Below are 24,579 nucleotides of genomic sequence, written 5' to 3'. Positions count from 1 at the left end.
CATTAGACTTAGAAAACATAATTATAAGACCAAAAAAAAACACTGCTTTATTTAACGCCAGTAAAGTGAAGACAATAACGGATGAAGACCTATTTATTTGGTTTTTGCAGCATTTGATTACTCGATATTCCTACGAGAACTTTGATATATTTTTTTAAATTGGTGAAACGATAGTGAAATGATATTAATTTTAACCGTTAATGTAAACATATTTTATCTTCTATAAGCCCTTTGACGTTAATCAGTTGATTTTAAATATTTTATGAGCAACGCTGCCAAACAAACAATAAAAAATGTTTAAAGTTTGTTTCTGTTTACAATGAATTGTATGTACATGAAAAAAGAAAACAAAAAAAGGTAATTTTATGCAACGACACAACCCCACGACGGTACAGCGTAATAATGTCGAGTTATGTGTATTTTTTTTTTCATCTCCATCACCCGCCGTCCCCTCAGATCACCACACTCGTTTACCCCTACCGGTGTTCGTATTGCGTCCAACGGAAATGTAAAACGTTTAACGGTTGCCGGACAAAAGCGGCGGCGCGGCGGCGTGTGTCCAAAACGAGACAGTAGCGGGAGCACGGGTCCAGAAGCGGTGTTTACATTATTATTAGTTTAAACCGTATTTCGTGAGCGAATCGTTGGTGGTGGCAGAGGCAGTGTTGAGGTGGGTAGATTGTGAGTACCGACGGCGTCGGTTGGGCGGTATGGCGCTATATGACTGGCGAGCCTTTGGCCGTCGGTTCCATCTCGGTGGTGGTGAAGTGGTGAGGAGGAACAAAGCACCGGCGGATGAGTTTAATTTCGCATTTCATTAAGCCCTCTGACCGTTGTTTAAAGGGCGGTATCCCTACCGGACCGAGAGTGAGAGCACACACGCCGACGCCGCCACCGCCATCGCCGTGACATCCGCCAACAGGTCCCACCCGCGCCACCTCCTATTCCTACTTTGGTTGACCACAATAAATCTGTCGGCCCGTGTAATTGCGTTTTACATCTTGTGTGGCGGTGAATCCCGATTTGCCGTGAGGCCGAGAGATTAATACGCGACAAATCCGACGGGTTAGCCCCCCACACCCACAAAACATCTCATCAGATATCTCCTTTTAACCCCTAAGGCACCACCGCGATGGAATCCGTTTACTAAACAATGGCCAATGGAGATTTGCAATCAAACTCAAAAACACTAACCCCCGACTCCCACCAATGCTCTAAGGCCTAAGCATATCACCTCCATCCTGCCACTGTCATCCTTAAGGACGTACATACAAAGGACGATTATTTGGAATAATATATTCGAAAGGGAGTTGCGTACACATAGACAGTTTAAGCGTCATATTATTGTATTAATATCATCAACATTGTTCTTAAACGTCCTTCACATGTACCAGCCGTCTAAGTGATATTAAATCGAACGTACGCACAAACTACAAAATATGAAGGAACTTTCGTAAATCTAAATAATTATTTCATAATACATGATATAAAATACGACAATACTTAATATTATTAAATTTACGAACCGTGGACATATAACACTTAATACTATTACCACAAAACATTTCCATATCAATTATCAAATTAATTGTATACAAATATTAATATAGGTTCAATTTTAAATTATTTATTTTAAAATAAAAATGGAATATATTTTAATATATTAGGATATACATTTTTTCTATACAGCTAGATATATTATTATCAGTATGAATATAACTTGTAGACTATTTATTTTTCTAGAGCTTATTTAAAATTAATTTTACAATTAAAAACTATAACATTTTTATTTTTTTTAATATTGCATGCATTTTCAAATAAGTATAAAATACATAGAAAACCTAGTTGTTTTTTTTATTTGTTCATAAATATATACAAAATATATGAATATCTTATTATATTATATTTAAAAAAACAACCCTTAAAATAATTATATATTAAATTACCTATCTGAAAATTACATAAATTATACTGTAAATATTAAATGGATTGAATATTACACGTTACTTAAGGTATACCACAAACAACATTTACATACTTATTATTAATAAATTAAAAAATTTACTTTTACTTTTTAATACAATATATTATATAGTAGACTAAAATCTATTTTTTTACAACAAAAATATTACAAAACTCATAATAATTATATTATTTATTTGCTATAAAAGTTAATTAAAGTTTACAATACATTAAATTATGTATAAGTAATGGGATTGTACTTAATAATTTTTAGTTTTTAGTGTAACGACATCAAATTTGAGGAATAAACATCGTCTATTGTTTCAACATTGTTTAATAAAGGGCTCAATCAAAAGTTAAAAAACTGTTTCGATTGATCTTTTATCTTCACAAGAGCAAACTTCATAAGACCATTGAAATGCTTTCACGAGTAGGTGGTCAAACAGAAAACTCAATTAAATCAGCAGCAGAAAGTTTGAACAGAAATTCGTTTAACTAAGGGATAGAAAAAATGTACATGGGATTGATCAAGGGGGAAGTGAGAAGAAATGGAAAAGGAGAGTTGTGTCCCGAAGTATCATCGTGATTAGAGAATTTTTCCGTTGGAGTTTGTCTGTCTTTAGAAAATCAAAAGCCTTTGTGGCTGCTCAAAGCACTACACCTGATATTGCTAGTAAGGGATGTCCCTATCTTAAAGAATCCATTTACCAACTAACATAATTTTATTGCATATATATACGTATAAATCTTAAAACATATTCTCAACATACAATTTAATTAGTTATCAAATTATCCATATGAACTGCTGGAAATAATACTGTTAAAATTACTATTTTTGATACAATATTTATCAAAAGAAAATTTCAAATACACATAATACTATATAAACTTTGACATTTTTACACAAAGTAATGAAAATTGTGGTTAAAAAGTTCTAATTTATTAAATTATTGAATATTTCATTTAACGTTATTCTTGTGTCAAAATATGTTCATAAAGAATATACTATATTTTGTACTATGGACTATTTTATTAGAAAACCGAATTTGTCGGCCTATTAAGTATTAAGGTTAAAAGTAAATGAATATTACAACATTGAAATTTATGTATATTATTATGCTTTAAATACTTTACCTCAAAATAAAGATTGAATTATGTAAATAAAATTATAAAAGATATATTCTTACTTAATATTAGAATTCATCATTTTCATAGAAGTGTAAAATATTAATATTATAGATAGGTAGTTCAATAATTCTAATAATCTAATATTTTTCAATGATGCTATCAAATAGTACTATAATATACCTAGTAATTATATTGTTTTAACGTTTATGATCAATATTATAAACATTTCTGATTTTCATAATCAGAATTCCATAAAATTAATTAAATTTAGTACACATATTGTTAAAAGCAATGGTTAATTTTTCAAAAACCAATTTCGATACACAAAAGATGTTTAAATAAATATTGAGTGTGAAGCACAAAATAAAATTTGTTAAATGTCCAAACGCGTGTGTTCTGATATTATCGCAATTGAACGAGCCCATTTTGATATGAAAAGGATGATCAGGAAGGGATACAAATATATCGGGGAGGGGTGTGGACAATAGGTATTTCGTATAATTTGGCAATGATGACAAGATAGTAAATCGGAAATTTAATACACTCGAAAAACACCTGTCTAGGGAAATCTGGAAAAGAAAAATGGATATTGATTTTGCAATTGATTTATTTTTGAATTATAAACTATCGATTTATGATGAAGTGTACAAAATTATAAAATGCAAAATGGCTTAATTAATGTTTCATAAAAAAAATTAAAATTTTTTATCAAGCATCAATATTAATAGGAAAATTTCTATACTTATATAACTTATAGCACTACACTCCGATAAATATTTTAACTACATTTATTCTACATTTATTAGTGATTATTTACACACAATTAACAAATTAGATTTATATTTAAAAGTAAATATTGATAAAAATAGTTTTTTATATAAAAGTTAAAAATCCATATAAAAGTAACTAATTTATAATTAAATTTAAAAATTTAAATTATTTAATAATTATATTAAAATATATATTGTAATGCATTTTTAAAATAATCTTAAATTATGGAATAACGATTTTTTATCTCAATCACTTATTTTAACTCAGAAACATTAAAATTTTTAATAACAAATTCAGTTTATTATAAAACCTAACTTTCATAAGTAAATGGTTTTCAACTCAATTGGTTAATTAAAAATATTAATTAAGTAAAATCTTATAAAATTACCTACTCAAAAATATAAAGTAAAGCAAAAATAAAGAAATAAAAATTATTTTCCCGTTTTCTTATTATCAGATAAATTCTAGTATGAAATTTTGTTGTTTAATTTCCTACCACAAAACGTTATTTTCAGACAAGGCATCTGGTGTATATCTGCAGTTTTTTTTCTCTAAAACGAGTCTGATTGTTTTGGAACTCGGACATTTAATAAAATATAGTCTACCAGAACCCCCAATTGAAAACCGATAACCCTTCTCAGTATACGACGAAATACGAGTATAATATGAGAATATTAAAAAATAATTTTTTTGAAACATGTTGTTATGAATAATATGTTTTCATACAGAAAAAAATTTACATTTAAATATATTATTAAAAAAATGTTATATTAAAAAAAATACAATAATATAGAATCAGTTTTAAGATTGAAAACAAAAATATCATTATAATAAGCTTCATATCTATTTATGTTTTTGTATTGTAAACATAATATTAAAAATAACAACAATTATTTTTGCTTTAGTAAATGCTTCACGCCATTAAAATTAACTAATTTTGTTTTTAATATAATCTGATATTATACATATTATAAATAGTTACCTGGTAAACCAAAATAAAAAACTCCCTTGAACATGACAAGATTATTTTGAATATTAGAAATTTAAAATTGGGTACATTAGGTGTCGAGTTGGTCACTGTAATGGATATGTTAAATTTTAGTTTAATGATATATTTATATATCATTATATATACGAAAAATAATTCTGAGTGGAAACGTTTTATCAACCTACATCACTAAATATATTTCATAATATGTATTTTTATTTGACTGTATAGTAATTTACGTATTTTATTATTAATATTACAATAGATTATTGATTTGATTTATGCCGAAAACATTGCGTTTATTATATAATAATAAATATTCATACCAAATCATAAAATTATTATTATTAAATTATGAGTAAACACCTTACAATAAAATAATGTGAATAGTTAAAGTAAATAAACAATACATTAAAATTAATCACAAATGTTTATGAATTATAACAAAATAATTAAAAGTATTAAAATAAGTAATTTCGTTAAAATTTGAAATCTAAATATCTTTAAAAAAAAATTATACTTGTTTATTTTAGATTTTAAGAATAACTTTATAACATGTTGTACTCAATTTTCAAAAATGTTGACTCAATGAATATAAAAATTCAAATATTTAATGCCTATAAATAGATCAAAAAGAATGAAAATATTTAGAAAATGTTGCAGTGTACATGAAATGAAAATATAAAAATTTGGTGTGATTATTTAGTATATCTATATTAGTACTCAGCGACTATTTATTTTTAAATTATAACAAAAATACAAAATAGAATGTCAAATCATGGTTATGTGTAAAAATTATTGTTATTCCTTATTTTTTTTTTTTTTTTTTTGATTTTTCCCGATTATTAAAAAAATTATTGGAAATTTTTTACTTTTGATTACCAAAGTACAAACTAAATTCAATTTTCTACCAGAAACCAATCCCAAAGTTGAAAATTGAAGTATTTATACTGCCCTAAAAGTCGATGTAAAGCAGAAAAAAAGTTAATACCTACATCTAAAAATAATAAATATAAAATAAAATACTTTTTTTCTAAATTTAGAATATAAAATTGGTAATAATAGATTGTTATTGTATTATTCAAGAAAATTTAACTACACATATTATAGTATTACAATCGTATCTACATATATTATTAATATATGTTTTATTACTAAAAAAACTAAAATTTGTTTTGCAAAAAACTATCACATTTTTATATACTTTTAAAAGAAAACTCTCTTTAATCTTGATTTTTGTTCAACATTTTATCTAACTTTAACTAAATAAAAATATAATATCGTAAATTTTCACGATCAGTTTTTTCGTTATTTGAACATAGAATTTAATATCGAATCGGAACGTAAAATGTTATAGTCTAATAATATTCACTCTTAGGAATTTCACCACTGTTATATATTCTGTGATTTTATTCTCAGTAAGTGGTTTACAATCAAGTGCTCGACAGATCGAAAATTAATAAATTATTTACCACTAATTTATAATATAGAAGATTATTTTACAAGTGTTATCAATATAATTCAAATCACTGAAGCGAAATAAAAATGATTTTGATAAATCAATTTTCGATCATTAACAAAATAAATATTTTTATTTTATTGATAAATTCTAAATTATCATTAATAACCACAAAAAATTTTTTTAATGACAATTACTTTGATGAGCAAAACTTGAATATATTTTTAATAATTTATACAATAGTGTTTTCAAGAAATATACTTAAACAATTCATATTTTGGGAATTTTAAAATTGTATATAATTATTTCCCTCAAGATTCATTATTTCCGCGTTAAAATTATAGTAAAATGTTTCGAAGAAACCAACATTCATTAAATGTTAATATTTAATTACTTTCGAGATTATCAATGCCTTAAGTTTTTAGCAGGAATACAACTAACTGCAAGTTTAAATAATAACATATTATGGATATACATAATATATAAATACATTTTCCGAAACACTAAATAAAATAAATTAAGGCACTCAAAATCAGTTTATATTTTATGTAATTTATTGACATTTTTAAATCGATTGGATATTAACAATTTATTTTCCATAATAAACTTGAGTGAAACCTTTATGAACTTTAAAAATCTATCGAAAAAACCAACATGCATATAAACTTTGACACTAAACTAAGTTATTATGCCGTATATCATGCTAGTGTGGGCCATTATGAACACTATTTTGCAATATTTGGATTATGGCGAATGTTATTTTACCCTTTGGGGAAGCTCACGCATGAAACGTGTCGATAATAATTCATCGAGAAAAAAGCTAGGGTCCTTTAATCGGAGGATATGAGGTGGAACGGGGTACCTGGGGAGCACCTGCTGCGTATGGATACCTGTCGTAAATAAAACGTGGGTAATGCGACAATATATCCGATAGGGTTTATATAGAACACCCTTTCCCCGACCATTTTAAAGTTGTATTGGACCTAATAAAAAAAACCTGTTAATCTTCGATCGAGTATACCTGTACATTTTATGCAAACCCACATGAGCATCACCCTCATACTGATAAATATAATATATAATGGGTGAAGTATTATTATTCCCAACCATAATCGAAATGTAAATATATATGTAATGTATATACCAGATAACTATATTAATAACTTTAACATACCTTGTATAGTTTATTATGGTCATATTTGGAATTAAAATTAATTTTATATTATTATTTAAAACTATATAATTCTGATTAAGTCAAATTTATTTATAATATATATATACCAATTACACTAAGGCTAACTTAAATTTTAAATATCAAATCTAGTATTTATCAAATAATTAAAAAAAATCGTATACAAAATACATATTTAAAATAAAACATTACACAATTAACATTATATTCAAAATTTAGTATACATAGCGAACGACAAATTGTGTACTTTACTAAAACTTATAATTCCACAAAAAGTACAGTTTACGTAATACCTATACTAAACAAATTATTAATATTTTAATTATTCAAATTTAACATGGATAAAAGAAAAATCACTTCAATCAATACTTAGATTAATATGTAATATGTATATACAATTTATAAATATTTATTTAATATAGACATTGTTTTATTTTCATAAATCACAAAAAATTCTTTTTATTCAATTATATTAAGACATTTTTACTTTTTAAACATTTTATCACAAATTATAAGATTTTACGATTCTCTTGGGAAAACATGAAATTCAGTATGATATAATATATTGTATCATATGATTATTATTGTGTAACACGTATATTGTGTACAGATCGACGTGTTAGTCGTGTTATATCCACTGAGCCAACGGGCTTTCCGCGGATGTATGTTATTGACGGAAACGTTCCCAAAGGGGTTTTATTGCTCCAGCCACACTACCAAAATTAAGGATAAGAGGAGTAGAAGCTTTGAACACTTGTACGTCCGTTTTTGGCAAGACTCATACGGATTAACTTGTCGTTGAGCTCGCACTAGACAAGAGAGGATGGCTAGGAAGAAGACGCTTTGACACGACAACCGTAGTTTAGGAAACTGATCGAAAGTTCAGAGAAAAACAAATTAGTTTTTGCGACTAAAAGCGAAATGACGATAGTTTACCCATACTTATACTCCAAAAATTCTATGGGTCAGCTCTCTTGTCCTAACGTATTAATCATAAAAGATAGTATAAGAAATATATTATTATTTATAACACATTTATTACATAATTAATTCTGTGATAATTATTATATTTAATTTTAAAATTTAATATTATTTAAATGATATACACATACAATTTTTAAAATTACCATTTAATAAGATAAAAAAATATATATTCATTGTTAGTAAGATATAATAATTAAGTAAAAATGAAAATACAAAACTAAACATAAATTAAAAGTAGGTAACTAATACTTTATCTAAATTTCTAACTAAGTTTAAATTATCAAAATATAATAAGACATGCACTTATAGACAATACTATAAGGTATATAAATACTATTAAGGTATCTCCTAAATATATTTTAGAAATGTTTTGATAGATTTTGGATTAAAATTAAATATTTGTTTAATGATTATTTATATTTAATTTAAATAAAGTATTAACGATTTTAATTTATTTTTTATTAAACTAAATACATATTTAATTAAAATTTAATTTTTAGAGAACATTACTTTTAAAAGTATTATTTACATTGACAGTGACATAGATATTAATTTACCTATAGTATTAATATACCAACATATTCCACCACAATAGGTTGATCATTAAAAATATATTTTACAATTTTAACCTTGATACCTCTCGACACTATTCCAAACAATAAAAAAGGTGTGTATAATTTAATAAACACATCACATTAAGAGTGTTACAATTTTTAAAAGAAGTAAATTTAAATTTTTAACCTAACACAAATACGGATTCAATCAAAAGAATAAAATAAGTTTCTTGACTAAAAAAGTAAAATGTATTTTGCAGTTTATTTATACTGGTTGTGAAAAAATTGATTAAAATATTTAATTCTCTCGTTGCATTTATTTTATATAACATAATATCGAACATAATATTTAACATAGACAAGAAAGCTAAATACATTGCATTTTACATTTTACATGTATATTATGATTTATAATTTTACAGTAAAATTATAAATCATAGTATACAACTAAGATTTAAATTAAAAAATTATATTTTTGGGTGTTATATTGGATTATTTTACCCAAGAAATTATTTCAGAATTTATTAACGTTTATTAAAACAATATTTTTATATACTCGCAATTTCTAGTATAGAAATAAAACAAAAATTTTGGAAAAATCATATTTTTAATATTTGTTATCAATATAATTTGTCCAAGTTTTTTACTTTTTCGAATGACGAAGAATGGACCAAGATTTTTCGAGGTATACCCAATCTCTCCCACTACGCTCACGAAAACTTTAAATACTTATAATTCATAAACTACTCGTCCGAATTTCGATTTTATGTACCGAAATACTCAGAAAAATATTATGCTTCAGAATTTTAAAATAAATATGTATGTTGTAATTCAAAAACTTAAAAAAAATATTTTAAAAATGTTTTATTCAATTGGAAATAGTGTAAAAAAAATATTTGCAAAAACATTAATAGACTTCAAAACAATGAGTGTTATTCGATAAAAGAATCACCTTGTAATATATTTTAAGGACCACCTTAATACTACACTAGGTATTCTATAGGTTATATTATATTATATCCCATCATTTAACAAGACAAAAATCAATTTTATCTATTTATAATACTAAATATTAATACATAAATGTTTACAACACTATAATAGTGTATCATAAATTAGTTGCTTTTGTTGATGATTTTATTTCTTACTAAATAATAAGAAGTATAAAACAAGTATTTTCACTGTTAATTCTAAAATCGATAAAGACTTTGGATTTTCGTCAAAAGCGGATATTACGCCGTAAAGTAAAGAGGTAATATCCGGCGGCGAGCTTAGGATTTATAATCCCGCCAGTGGAATTAGTCCTTCTGATAAATTATCCTCCAGCTAACGTTAGCAGGAAGTATAAGATCGGAACAGGCCTCCGGAGACGTTTCAAAAAATGGTCAACGAAATGAAAGCAATTTCAATACTTCTTACGGAAGTACACTTGATTAATGATTAGTTTTTAGTTTCAATTAAAACACTTATTTATACGTGGAACGTATACCCCAACTCCATATATACTTATTATTTATGATACATGGACTTAATAGTCTAAAATATCTAAATATATGAGTTTGCTAGTATTCAAATACGTTATCACAAAATCTATGCTCTATTCCTGAACAAGATCATTATTATAATTCAAGATAAATTTACACAAGCCCTAAAGTGTAGTCATTTTTAGTGTTTGTTTTTTTTTACGCATATTATATAAAATATCTACAAAAATCTAACTTTGAAATATGTTGTATTGTTGACCAACGTTACAATTTTACAATATGTTTGTATTCTAATTTAAGTTATAAAATTAGAAAAATGTATTTCACACTTCACACACACATATCACATATATAATAAATAATTTATCCTACATTTTTTCCAAATAGTAACAACCACATTAAAAACTTAACTCAAGTTCATAAATGAAAAGTAGTATCAATAGATACTCCTTCCCTCACGTTTTCAAGTCTAGTACAAATTGTTAACTTATTTACCGTAGTTTATTATTTTATCTATATAGATAGTCTTTTGTAAATAATAAAAAAAAAGTTAACTTTTATCACAATCACAATTAATAATATAAATATTTAATTTAAATACTAACAATTAATTTATTGAAAATTTTACTTAAATAAAAATTGATCTTTAAACTATGATAATATAAATTACATATGAGTATTACATATCATAATCAGAATAATATAATAGTGAAATTCATATAAAATTTACCCAAACTACCACGATAAAATATATACATAAATAATATTTCAATCGTTTTAATTCAAACTTACTAAAAATGTTATAACAATATTAGAAAAAGAATTTTTTTCAACAAATATAAATATAAATTTAGAAAATAGTATGAACAAAATATTTGAATGGTAGGTAATTTATATTTACGATTTAGGCAATATTTTCATATAACACATTGGCATAATACTAATGGTTTTTTTTTTTAAACAATTTTATATAGCTTATATTTTATGGCTAATTAAAATTATTATTATTAAACCCATAAAAGTATTCAAATCGACAATAATTATAACACACAATTATTCAATATAATATAACTTGACAGCTATTATTTGTTATTTATTATTATTTATTACTGTTATCAGGTATTATTATTATTAATATTTTTGAAGTTGACTATTAAATTAATTTAAGAATTTATTATAATTTTCATCAATGACAAAAATATACCTGATAGTTCAATTATAGATATGTTTAAATTTAACATTTATAAAATGATTTAATAAGTTTGTGAAAAGTAATAAGTAATAACAATTGAATACTACTTTGGTACATTTTAGATTCTGAGTAAAGCAAGTAATGTATTGGTTTTAAAATGTGTTTTTTTACTGTTATCTTTTTTTAGAACACTTTATGAAAGTGTAGTACTTTTATAGATCGAAAATCAAGTATATATACGGTATTTTAAAGAGGTCGTTTATCGATTTTCTCGATAGTATAGTATATATAGTATCTTGAATCATAAGGAAAAAAATAATGACAACTATCGAATATTTTTTTAAGAAAAGCAATAAGTACCAATGTTTTTATCCTAATTTAGCTTAACATTATTTTTTTAATTTTTATCAAATTGAATACGTCACACATCACTATTATATACAAATATTTAAGAGACGAGAGAAGAACATTATACTCAGGTTCTGTAATATGAAACTTTTAAACTTAATTTTTCACAAAATTAATTTAAACTATAAATACAACGAAAACTTAAATAATTTATAAGCCTACTTAATCAGGTAATTAATAATATAATCAATCTTTAAAATCTAAAGTTGTATACGTATCTATGTTTAATGTAAGTTAAAAAATATATAACATGTTTCACAAAAGTATTAAATTGTATTAAGGTACATATTATAAATCTATATATATATAACAACAACATTATTAAAAATAAATATTCCTTGATTCAAATATAAAATTTATGGTAATTTAAATAATTTGTCATTCTAAGAAGTACTCAAGCCTAATAAAAAGTGAAGCATTCATGATACATTTAATTTAGGTGTATAATAATAAAAGCAAAAACTACCAATCCAAAAAGGAAAATTAAAACAAAGAAGTATATTAAATATGACTGAATACATTCATTTGCATAGTAATATTCAACATATTTTTAGTCAAGTAACTATTATTATGTATTATAGTGATGATTACGAGAACACAACCACAATATTATATCAGTCTATGCTGAGTTAATTTATATAGGCCGTAATGTCCCGCAATACATATTATTATTATATATTGTATACACAGGGTAATTTTTTATTAAGCTACTTCAGTGATTACGTAAAACGAGTGTCTCACGTTAAAAATTATCTATATCGTACAACATTGCAATACTCTAGATCTAGTTCAACATTTGTTATTACTATATACATTTTTTTATCATTAAAAGCGCGTATATGGTTCTATAAAATGGTTATAGTTATTTTAAAACGAATACAAACGAACGACGCGGAAACAAAATCGTGCACATGAGCCTCCGCGTATATTATATATCGGGAATATTATTATGAAAGAGAACAGCGCAGTAAAATAATCCGTATAACGGTGAATCCAATAAGCAAACTTGAGGTTACATTTTCAAATCATCTGCATCTGTTAATAATAATAAAAAATAAGCATTTTTTTTCTCATCTTTTCTGACAATAATGAACGCGCGCGCACAACATGATTCCCGTCGTAATTTGTAGTATACATTATTATTTCGTAGTGAAAAAGAAATGAAACAATGTATACTTTGTTTTATATACGTATGCGCGCCATAAATAATAATTAGGACAAGGAAATTGAAGACATTTGCATTATTTTTTTCCAAAATAATACAATCTATATTATTATTATCAGAGAATGTAATTATAAATCATGTAAAATGTTTGACTTTTAGGTCATTTTAATAAGTACATGTTTCATGGAAAATACAAAAAAATTACTTAACTATTTATCATGTAAAATGTAGTTAATTACCAACATTTTATTTTATACCTATATATTTTAGATTCGGGGCGATGCTAAAAATATATCGTGTTGGAGGGTTAAGCTAATTTAACCTTAACTAATCATTTTTTTTTCAATAAGTTTCGTCTGTTTATTTACAAAGTTGAAAAATTTAATAATTAAATCTGTCAATATCATTGTAATTGAAAATACGATACAAAAACAGTAACTTAAATGGCACTCTAATTTTTGACAAATCGATTTTTTTTATTTTCTGTAATATTAAAAACTTAAAATTGTTAGTAAAATACTATATCTGTTGGCTATTATCAATTTAAACAAATTAAATCTTGCAATAAAAAACTATAGTGACCTGAACTTTATTAAAGATTTCTAATAACATAATACACTAGTATTATCTTGCGCAAGAGTTTTTAGGCAACTGTCATCGTCCACTTTTTGCTGCAACACTGTTGTATACAAATTTTAGCGACATTTTTATATAATAACTACTCAAAAAATAATGCTACAATGTACAGGGTGTTACCTAAACTTATAAAAGGTGTTTCGCCTACAAACTTCTAATAACCGTTTCAGTATGCGCACGTGTGTGTGTTGTGTGTGATGACTACCTACACGTATTTATAATCAATAATAATAATAACATTAATAGCCAAGTAGACTGAGCTTTTGATTATTATTGTGCGGTTGTCGGAAGTGGGTGCAACAACAGCAGCAGGGGACATAAGGTAAACACGCGGCTCCGTATATACACATCATATATACACGCTGCCGACAAACCCATAATGCTATGAATACCAGCAGCGGCCGACGTTTGGCTGTCGATCCTGGTCCTGCAATATTTGTCGACGTTAATACGGCGGCGGTGGCGGCTGCTACTGTCCCTAGAGCGATTCGACAAGGATAATTGGAAAGCACGTTACCACGCACCACTCCATAACATTTTCCTTCCACCTGCGGCGAACCGGCTCACTCTCTCACCATCCTTCGGTATCTTTACACCACGCCTTTCGAGGAAAACAAAAAATAATAATAATAATACCTCTCCTGCCTCCGCGGTTCTGAGCTAACAAAAACCGTTCCGACGAATAATAATATTTCGCTTCCGACCAGAATTACAAGTACGCGCGTCCTCGCCCTATATATCCGTACGGGTGGTGTGAGCGTGTGTATCAGTACTTCCACCCAGCCACCCACTCACCAACCCACAAAACTGTGGGTTCTTTCTTGATATCTCTTTCTCATTCTCTCTCTCTCTCTCTCTCTCTCTCTCTCTCTTTCTATCTATCCTATCTATGTCAGTTCCCCTTAGACACACACAACACGTTTCGCATACGTAAAACATACCCGAAAAGCGAACACACAAACACAACACCACCCGCGGCGGTGGTAATGATAATTAAGCGCTCCACGTGTGCAGCGTCGGCGGTGGTTCGTGTTTAAACGTTTTTGTTTTTAAAACGCTCATTCGTATTCGTCGCGAGGTAGAAACGCGCGTAGTTAGGCGGTGGTGGCGGTGGCGCGTTAGGTGATTTGGCCACCACGGAGACGGACTACACAACGCCCGGCGAATATAATAATAATAATAATGATAGTAATAATATCTCGTCCTATCGGTGGCGGAGGAAAAATTAAAAATAATACGACGCCCGAATAATACCCGCCGCCGCTTTCGGCTACCTAATACAAAACCATCCCTTCTTGGCGAGGCCATCGTATTTTATCCGCCTCGCAATCAACGGAGCCGCATCGTCATCGCACACCATCAGTATGATGACGTCTTCGCTGTACGACGCGACGGTAGGAGGCGTTTTGTATATACACATACTTCATGGTCCGTTTAATATGCCCGACGCGACGCAAATTTTCATATTCCCAGAAGATCGCACACCCCGCCCTCCCGACTACCACAGTTTTAAAAGGAAATCCACTCTTTTGCGAGCCCCGTCGACGAAGAAAATATTCAAAACGATAAAACTTTTATCGGAGACTCGACGGTCGGCGCGTTGCTTCATCTCTTATTTTCCCTTTCGTTCGATTACTCTCCCGGGTAATATCGCTCGCAAATATCAGAATATCATGATACTATACATGTATAAACAAATTGCTGCAGTATTGCAGATATTTATACCATATTTACAAGTGTTGGCTAATTTTTTAACTGATTTGTATACATGTATTTAAACGGAGAACACAGTGCTGTGGAGAAAGTGGCACGACTCATTATATAGCAATAATCGCCAAAAATATAATTTAATCATTGTTATAATAAAATATTGATTATATCTACCTACAGCAGTCAAGCTTAATTATTTAAGATCGTCAATATCATTTTGACATATGAAACTATACGTAAAAAAATTCATTATTTAGTATTTACCAAAAGCCATAATAATAATAATATATGAGAAAAAATCAAACCGATAATACAAAGTTTATACATACTCTAAAAAAACTTCAAAACTGCTATACCCATACATAAATTTTAACTGTCAGTGTGTGGAAAGCAACAAAAACATACTTACAAACAAAACAATATAATCCACTAGAAACATTTAAATTATGTTATTATTTAATCCTCTGAACATAAATAAAATTACGTGAACCTCGACTATTATTTTATTCATAAAGCTTTCATTTGTGACGAAAAAGAAACGTATTCATCTTATATCAAAGAGTATATTTTTTTTATTAATACAGTTGAAAACGAATTTAAATTGGCATAAACAAGCAAGTAGGTTTTCATTAGAGATTAAATTATGACATTTCATACGTAGTAAAAAAAATTAATTCAAAATCCGTCTGTCGCAAAAAAAAGTATTTCAACTTGAAAAAGTTTAGATTTTTTTTTAACTAACTTTACTATTATCTTTTAAAGATAATTTCATTATAGTCTCATGAATTACTTCTTTATCAACAAACCCCCTATATAATATATATATATATATATATATGAGATGGATAAATAGCACTAAAGTAAATTAATTTTTATTTTCCGTCACTGTCCATCAGAAATCCTTTAAATAAAATAACTCAGTAAGCACCAAATCCTATGAATTTCCATAAATATCACGTTACATTAAGTAAAACGTTGGCGATAAAATAAATTGAATTAATTCATTTATATGTTTTGTTTCAGAAAGTTAGTACTTAATATAACAAAATATATATAATATATTATATATTATAAAGCCTATTATATGTATTGTTATATAAAATCTAAAGTATACTACTCGGTTAATATTCAAGAAAATGTAATAAAAAATATGTTTAAAATATTAACAATATGCTCGATGAAGCTAAAAATAAATTTACCAATAATAGGGTAGTTATAATCCATATTCTTTCCTTTTCAATTTTATCCATAATATATACACGAACGTTTCAAAGTTCAGGGTACGATCATACTGCACGCAACCTGATACACAATGTATAATCAAGTTACATATCCCATCGGGACCAGGTGAACTTAAAGCACTGCATGTCCATCGGACAATTAAACCCATGTCTAGCAATGCCGCCTAACCGTCAAGTGTATAGGTATAATACGTGTATGTTATTTTTTTCACTAGTTAATAATAATATCGACCTCTGTTGACGAACCAAATAAAACCAACATATAATTCCTATCCAAATCGAAAAAACAATGACATGAGGGAACGTGATGGGGATTTTAACTGCACATACATTATGCAAGCAGACGAATGAAATCGATTATATAAACATTACGGAACAATATATTACAAATGCGTTCCTTGCTACTATAATTGTCCCGTGTAGGTAGTATAGGTACTACCTACGCAAGCCCACTTCTACCGATGTGATTCCCAATGGACTACTGCAGCATGTCCACATGACGAAATTATCGAGATTTTCGCAATTTAATGAAACGTATACGTGTAATAGTACATACGATTTTGCAGTGCAGAGTACTTGATTTACGATGCGGCGACGAGTTACATGGATAGGGAGCGTGGAGGACAACGAATAGAAAACAAATGATCGATAAGAAAAACAAATATCGAGTATCGACACGTATTATGTACATTTATTATTTACTCGTATAATTATAAATAATTAAGGGATAATACCTAAATAATATGTTTAGTTCAATAGGGTTTACATATTTTATATACCTTATCAGTTTAATCCCTCAACAGTGGTCTCGATACTCATTTTTGTAATTATAATTTTTTACAACCTTATTATGAGATCATAATTATAACTTCATTACATTGAAAAAAAATTCCCAAAAAGAAAATCCTCTGAAGATTGAAAAAATATTATTTTATAAATGCGAAATGTAAAAAAAAACAGATTTTTGACGATTTATTTCAAAATTAAATTATATTAAATATCATGATATAAATAGGAATATTTCTAATCATCAAAAATATACATTATGACTTAATCTGAAACTGAAGTGAGCATAATCTTATGTGATCCGAAATTTTGTCACGGCCTATATAGATAAAATATTACTGAATTGTAACCGATGCATTACATAAGACCAAAGCTAAATAAAAAAATTGTTGCATAAAAGTTTTAGAGTCAAAAGTAAAGAATAGTATATACACATCATAATCTGTGCTATTTTTTTATCTTATAATAATGAATTGTAATATATTATAATAATACGTTGATCCGAGCAAAGTCGACGAAAATCGATGAGTCCGGCCAAGCATCTATAATACTACAGCAAAGTTTGCACTTTGAAGATTTTCAAAAACAGTAACTCAATGTGCTGTTTAAGGGTTGTCATTATATAATAGTAGAAGGCAGCGGTAGCTGCGAAGTTGTACGGGGCGAAAAGTGTAACGAGTTACCAAACTGACCACGACGGGGACTGTAGCTGCAGGGACAGATGGACGGACAAACGACGACGACGACGTTGAAGTACAACGCCGAATTATCTTGGAAAAGTGACCCCGAAAGTTATCTCCTGAGAGTAGGCGGTCTACCGCTTGTATAAACGGTAGGTTAGGTTAGAGCGAGCGATAAAGCTCAAAGTTAAGCGGACGAACTTTAACAGACCCGAGCACTCCCTCCCCACGATAAAGGCTATTACGTTGTGTGTGGGTATGTTAAACTGACACCGTAACACGATGGTTGGATCAGTATATACAACGACAGTGACCACGACATAAGTCCACAACATCAATAATGAGCAGGACTAAAGTCTTAATGACGGGGGCGACAAATTTTAATGGAAGATAGGTAGTCAACATCATGTGCCGCAGAAAAAAGATATTTTACATTATAATATTTATACGTACACATTAATTATATAAATCTGATAATTTACCATAATACAATATAATTTACCCTGCCATCTATAATTATAAATACTTAAAAATGGTGTTAGCCAAATTGTATTAATAAAATTATAGTACCCAAGTGAAATAATAGAATTGATAATTTAGGACCTGGAACTTGGAAGTCTATCAAGATAGTAAAACATCGTAATAATTGTGTAAGGTTAAAACCGTTTGGAGACGGACAAACGCCCACAATTTAAGATGCAAATAATTTTTTTGATAAGCCTCATGACGAGAACTTTGAATTTAATACAGTAAGAAACGATAAAAATGAATTTAAAATATCAAAAATTCAATAAAAATGCACTGAAATCACAATTTTAAAAATTTAAGAAATTATCATCTTATTTGTAATTTATTTTTTTATTTTTTCATTCATATTAATATTAGTATACTTTATTATAAACCACTTAACTGTAAATAAGTTTAGGTACACTCACGAACGCTGAACGGGTATTAAACAATGACAATTCCGATAGTTAACAGTTACCTACTAAGATTATTATTGATTAACCAACTAATTTTATTCGTGACTGATATGCCACAAATAACTTATCTACAAATTGCCTTATTTTATCGAATCCTAACCAAATCAAACCCAACACTATAGTTAGAGCCTTATACAACTTGTTTAAAACAAAAAATATGTGTGTAATGATGTTAATTGCAAAACAAATAGTATCATAAAAAAATCTGTTGTTACATAATTCAAATGTTGTACTTAGAAGCTACGTATCACAATCAGCTAAAAAAATGCTCTTTCCTGCAAATTCACAATCCTACTCATAACGGTGCAAAAATTGTTTTAAATTGAAAACTACAGGGACCTTTGGGAGGTATAAATTAATTTAGTAATGAAATATTATATTTATACTTATTTATATTCTACTCTAGTTATGGCAATAAACTTTTTTCATAAAAATATTATTATAATAATAATATATATATATTATATTATATTACATTGCAATTTAAGGAATATATCGAAACCGGATCTTATCATTATATAATTGTGTATAATGAAGTTTTATTAATGTTATGATAAAAACGATGATTTTTATTTTATTTTTTACTTTTATTCACATAGTATTTATCAGTAAAGAGTCAAGCTCTTTTTACCAGCGATTTCGTGTAAATAAGTACGAACTTAGTATAACATGCTATATCAGAGATTTTTGCCATGGACAAGTCATTAACTATTTTTTACGTATTTTACATGTTAACTTAAACTTTGATGGACGGGGCATTAACTTTTGGACAATCTAGGACTCAAGCTTCATAGAATATATATATATAACATTTCAACATTTGCCATATACGAAATATAAAAAATAATAAAACTCGAGATGTGTACCTATATTATTATTATTTATTATCATTTATCATCAATTCTCTTAATTGTTTCACTGCAGTCCAATACTAAGCCAAAAAGGTAAAAAAAAAAATGATTTTACTAGCTGTTCTTTGTAGAAAATTGTATACGTCATTGGATACTAATACTACTTCGGTACAAGTACATTATTATGGAATGAGAAAATTCGTAATTCAGCCAAATTCACGGTAAAATAATTTATATTAAATTCATTAGTGTGAATAAATACAGTACACGGTTTAGAACAAAATATTTACCTACACGGCTATACCTAACTGAAATGAAATATATAATAATAAAAATACCAATTGAATATAATATTTTATAGTCTTACGTTTATACGCTTGAATGTTTCCCCATACTAATTTTATTTGCAAATTATCGAGAAAAACTGATTTTAATCGTTTGAAATTAATATAACGATCGCTTTTAAATAAAATGCTTGAATACCTGCTACAAACACAGTGACTAAACTAAATTAAAACTATGTGATAATTCATTAATTTATAGTTATTTTTTAATATATAATAATATATAAATACAAGGTTGAGTTAAAAATATAACCAAGTTAAAATAGTATAAATCAGAGAAAAAAATACAATTTAGTATGGCAAAAAAGTAGTTTCATTTTTAGACTTATATAATTATTTTCACTACCTACACAAGATATATATATTATAAATAAATAAAACAGATATATTTTACATATTGTTGTGAATTTATTCACCTTCTAAAAATTATTAGTCAAAATACACCAATAGAATACATATTGATTGTTTTAAAATAACAGACTATAATAATATAAAGTACATATGTTTTATTTTATTATAATTTTAACATTTATTGTGATTAATTTGCATTTGGGTTATATGCATTAGTTTTCTTTACTTTCTACATAGTAGAATTTTAATAATTAAAATCAATATAATATGACTTAGAAAATATTTAATCTATTACTTTTAAGGTTTATATTTATAATGCATTGTACATTTATAAATACTATACAATATTTTTAATAATTTTTTCTCTAGTTTTTCAATGCCAGGTGGTACATAATAATTACTTAAATTAATTAATAATTTCATTAATTAAGATCCAATGTAAAATATTTTTTTATGTTGATTATTTGCTAATACTAACATTTTTTAAATTCGATGAATTTGAGTATCCTTTTAACATCAAAATTTAAAAACTTAACAAACAGACTTTCAGTAAGAGTTTTTTTTAAATTAGATAACTTTTTTATTTTAAATATATACAGAAAGAAATATTAGTCAATTGATTGACTAAACATTTTATATAACACATTTAACAACACGTGTAATTTATAAATTCTTAATATTCAGATAATAAGTCAAAATCTTACAATAATACAAATATTTTTATTTTCGTATAATAATAATAATACATCTTGGTAAATGTGTATTTTGTGCTGCGCTCTGTTGGTTTGTTTTGAAAACTTACACAAAAATCTGTGTTAGTATCTAACACTCGAGAACAAAATATATAAAAAAAATATTACACAGCATGTGGACAAATTCTGACGCCTAATGTTAAAAATATGTTCTCTCCCCCATTAATAATTCAAATGGCTAGCATGTGAATAATTACTTTTTTATTTATTATACTGTAAGCTCAACAGATTTATTCAATTTTACTAACCAACTTGACAATATTATTGTTTCAGATACAAATGAGGATCTGCAGCAACATGATGTGGAAATAAATTATTGAAATTTTTAGTATTATTTCAATTTATAGGATACATTTCAACTCTTCTATTTAATGATATAGTTTCTTGTTTCGTATAAAAACAATTTCATTTTGTAGTAAAAGTTTTTGTTACTTAATTACTTATTTTTTAATCTATAACTAACTTAGTTAAATATTATCACTATTTACACTTAACTGTTAATACTTTTTACGATTATATACTAATAAGATAGTACTAAAAATAACTAACTATAACTATTAAAAATTCATTGTGAATTATTGTTTTATAAATTTATATTAGACTATAAATTGTTATAAAATTAAAAATACTTCTTTAGCATTATTTTTAAACATACTAATGATAATAATTAATATTATGCTATGTTTTGATCTCATACATAGACATAATAATATATTCTTAATTTGTATGATTTGCTATTGTGGGTCCTTCACTATATTTAATAATACATGTAATTATATTTAATGTTTATAGTATAAACCACAACTCATGCTTACCGAATGAAGAATCGTTTAGTAAATAAGTGTACCACACTGAAACAGTGTCAAAGTAATTAAGACATCTGAAAAATAAAATAAAATTAATATTCAAAGAAATATGTACCAATATATACTTAAACTAAATAATATGATCTATTATATTATGAAATTAGAAATATATATTTAAACATACATCTTAATATTGACAGATCTAGGATTTTGTTTTTATAGGCCCAAAATGTTTTAAAACAATATTAAATACATACATATTTATAAAAAACACTTATAATAGTATACAGGTTGCTAAAAATGTCACACTATATAAGCCTAATTGGTGATGAGATAAGATAATTTTATACGCTCTCATTTGACTTATAAATAGAAAGTCGGTATAAAGTAATTATTTGTTATGAATCAAAACTAATATGATCCTGAAACCTAAATAATTATCCTATAACTTTGTTTACAATACTGAATAATGCACACATTTTCACTTATTTTATAAAATGTTTAAAATAGTAATAAATATAGATTAAGTAATATAAGAAGACATTCAAATATTTAAATTCAATTTCAGGTCAGTGAATGATTATATTATGATTAGTTGTTTAAACATTTAAATGACTGAAATTATAGGTAGCCTACACAAAATATTTAATTGAATTGTAAAATACTGATTAGTGATTGTTATTACAGTTTTTAAATGCTTTCAGCAATTAATTTTTATGAAAAAATAAGTGTATGCCAGAAACAAGACATATATTTAAATGTCATAGTTTTTTTTATGTTAAAACACAAATATTATTTATGACAGAGACATTTTTAAAATAGCTACATATTAATATAAAATTGACCTATTCGATATACAAATTAAAAAAACTTACTAAAATTATATAAATTAAAATGAATGAATAAATATATTATAAAATGTTCTAACAAAAATATATTAAGCAGCTAGCCCAGATGTTTAATTGGTCCATACAATTTTAAATCAATAAATATGAATTTGTTACTGGTCTTTAAACCTATGGAAAGGACATTAAACAAACAACAGTGTACGATAACATTAAAACTTAATAGTATTTCTAAAATTGTACAACAGCTACTGTATGGTATGTTCCAAAAATCTTGATACAAGTAAACAGTCAATCAGTGCAAAATATCCAAATCAAGTCTTATCATCTTCACCCAACATGCACAGGGAATTTCCCGGAAAATTCAACGACGGCCTGATTTTAACACATGAGAAGAAAAAAGGGAAAATTTGAGTCAAAGTGCCGAGTGGCGAAAATCAATAGCGACCTCGGCCAGTCGACCGTTTAGTCAAGGGTTTTTTTTGCACTGCCGCCCCTAAGAATGATGACGGGGTGTGGGTGCCGGGTGGTGATGGGGTTGGAGGGGTGTATACAAAAAAGGAGTAACTCTTACCTCAGCGGTCCCTTCGACACAAAGCTCCGATTTCGTGTATCGTTTGAAATGTAACCGGCACTAAGCCGTCTGTGTTCGTCACACAATAATCCAAATACGCGGGGCACACGGGTGGCCGTCAATGATCAGACCGTGTGCGATAATTGTTGTTCTCTGGTTCGGTTCCTGGTACAATTTCGGGGACAGCGGAAAAAACCGATAATTTTGTTTACGATAAAGAGCGGAAGGGACATAAGGGATATTATAGAGTATATACACACTCACACACGCAAACACACACACATACAATCACTACAACACAACACGCGCGCGCACTCACGTACGGGGACCGCCACCGACAAACGAAAACATGACTACGACGGTGGCGACACCTAGCGGACTCTACCAGCGGTCGTGGGCGCTGCGGAGACGTGATAACGGCTACAGTGCCGCCAACAAACGCCGGCTGACCGAACATCTGGCGTCGAATGAGCCCATTCTTCACCGCTCAAAGCAATTTTCCGAGATTATTTTGTCAATGTAATTAAATTATAACATAAATAGGTACATAACATTATAATGTTTGATAATAGGTTATGTGCGCTTGCTCGTCGTTGTCAAATTTTTTTATTGGAAAAATATGTCCTAAGAGTTAAATTGAATAAAGTGTAATACCTATTATATTAAATAATAAAATAGAAAAGACAACCTAAAAAATGTAAAACGAGTACAATATGAATCGAAGTATTCGAAA

At 27.3% G+C, this 24,579-nt stretch overlaps 1 protein-coding gene and 1 long non-coding RNA gene across 5 annotated transcripts in view; one reads left to right on the top strand and one right to left on the bottom strand.

The window, feature by feature from the left end:
* Positions 1-22,620, top strand: part of LOC132929568 (uncharacterized) — a 33,496-nt gene extending 10,876 nt beyond the window's left edge. The window contains exon 2 of the long non-coding RNA XR_009662122.1: positions 21,895-22,620. This is a non-coding gene — a long non-coding RNA (uncharacterized LOC132929568). The remainder of the gene's footprint in view (positions 1-21,894) is intronic.
* The window catches only part of LOC132929564 (tyrosine-protein phosphatase Lar), a 151,257-nt gene extending 127,084 nt beyond the window's left edge, over positions 1-24,173 (bottom strand). For all 4 annotated transcript variants that reach the window (XM_060994998.1, XM_060995001.1, XM_060994999.1 and 1 more), the window contains exons 1-2: positions 23,847-24,173; positions 22,437-22,501 (exon numbers count right to left, since the gene is read on the bottom strand). The gene's annotated coding sequence lies outside the window, so the exon portion shown is untranslated. The remainder of the gene's footprint in view (positions 1-22,436; positions 22,502-23,846) is intronic.
* Between the last annotated feature and the right edge of the window lie 406 nt (positions 24,174-24,579).

The sequence above is a fragment of the Rhopalosiphum padi genome, chromosome 4 (genome assembly GCF_020882245.1).
Source record: "Rhopalosiphum padi isolate XX-2018 chromosome 4, ASM2088224v1, whole genome shotgun sequence".
In the NCBI taxonomy this organism is placed as follows: domain Eukaryota; kingdom Metazoa; phylum Arthropoda; class Insecta; order Hemiptera; family Aphididae; genus Rhopalosiphum; species Rhopalosiphum padi.
Note: the sequence above shows the minus strand (reverse complement) of the source record. Positions and strands in the feature narration are given on the sequence as shown.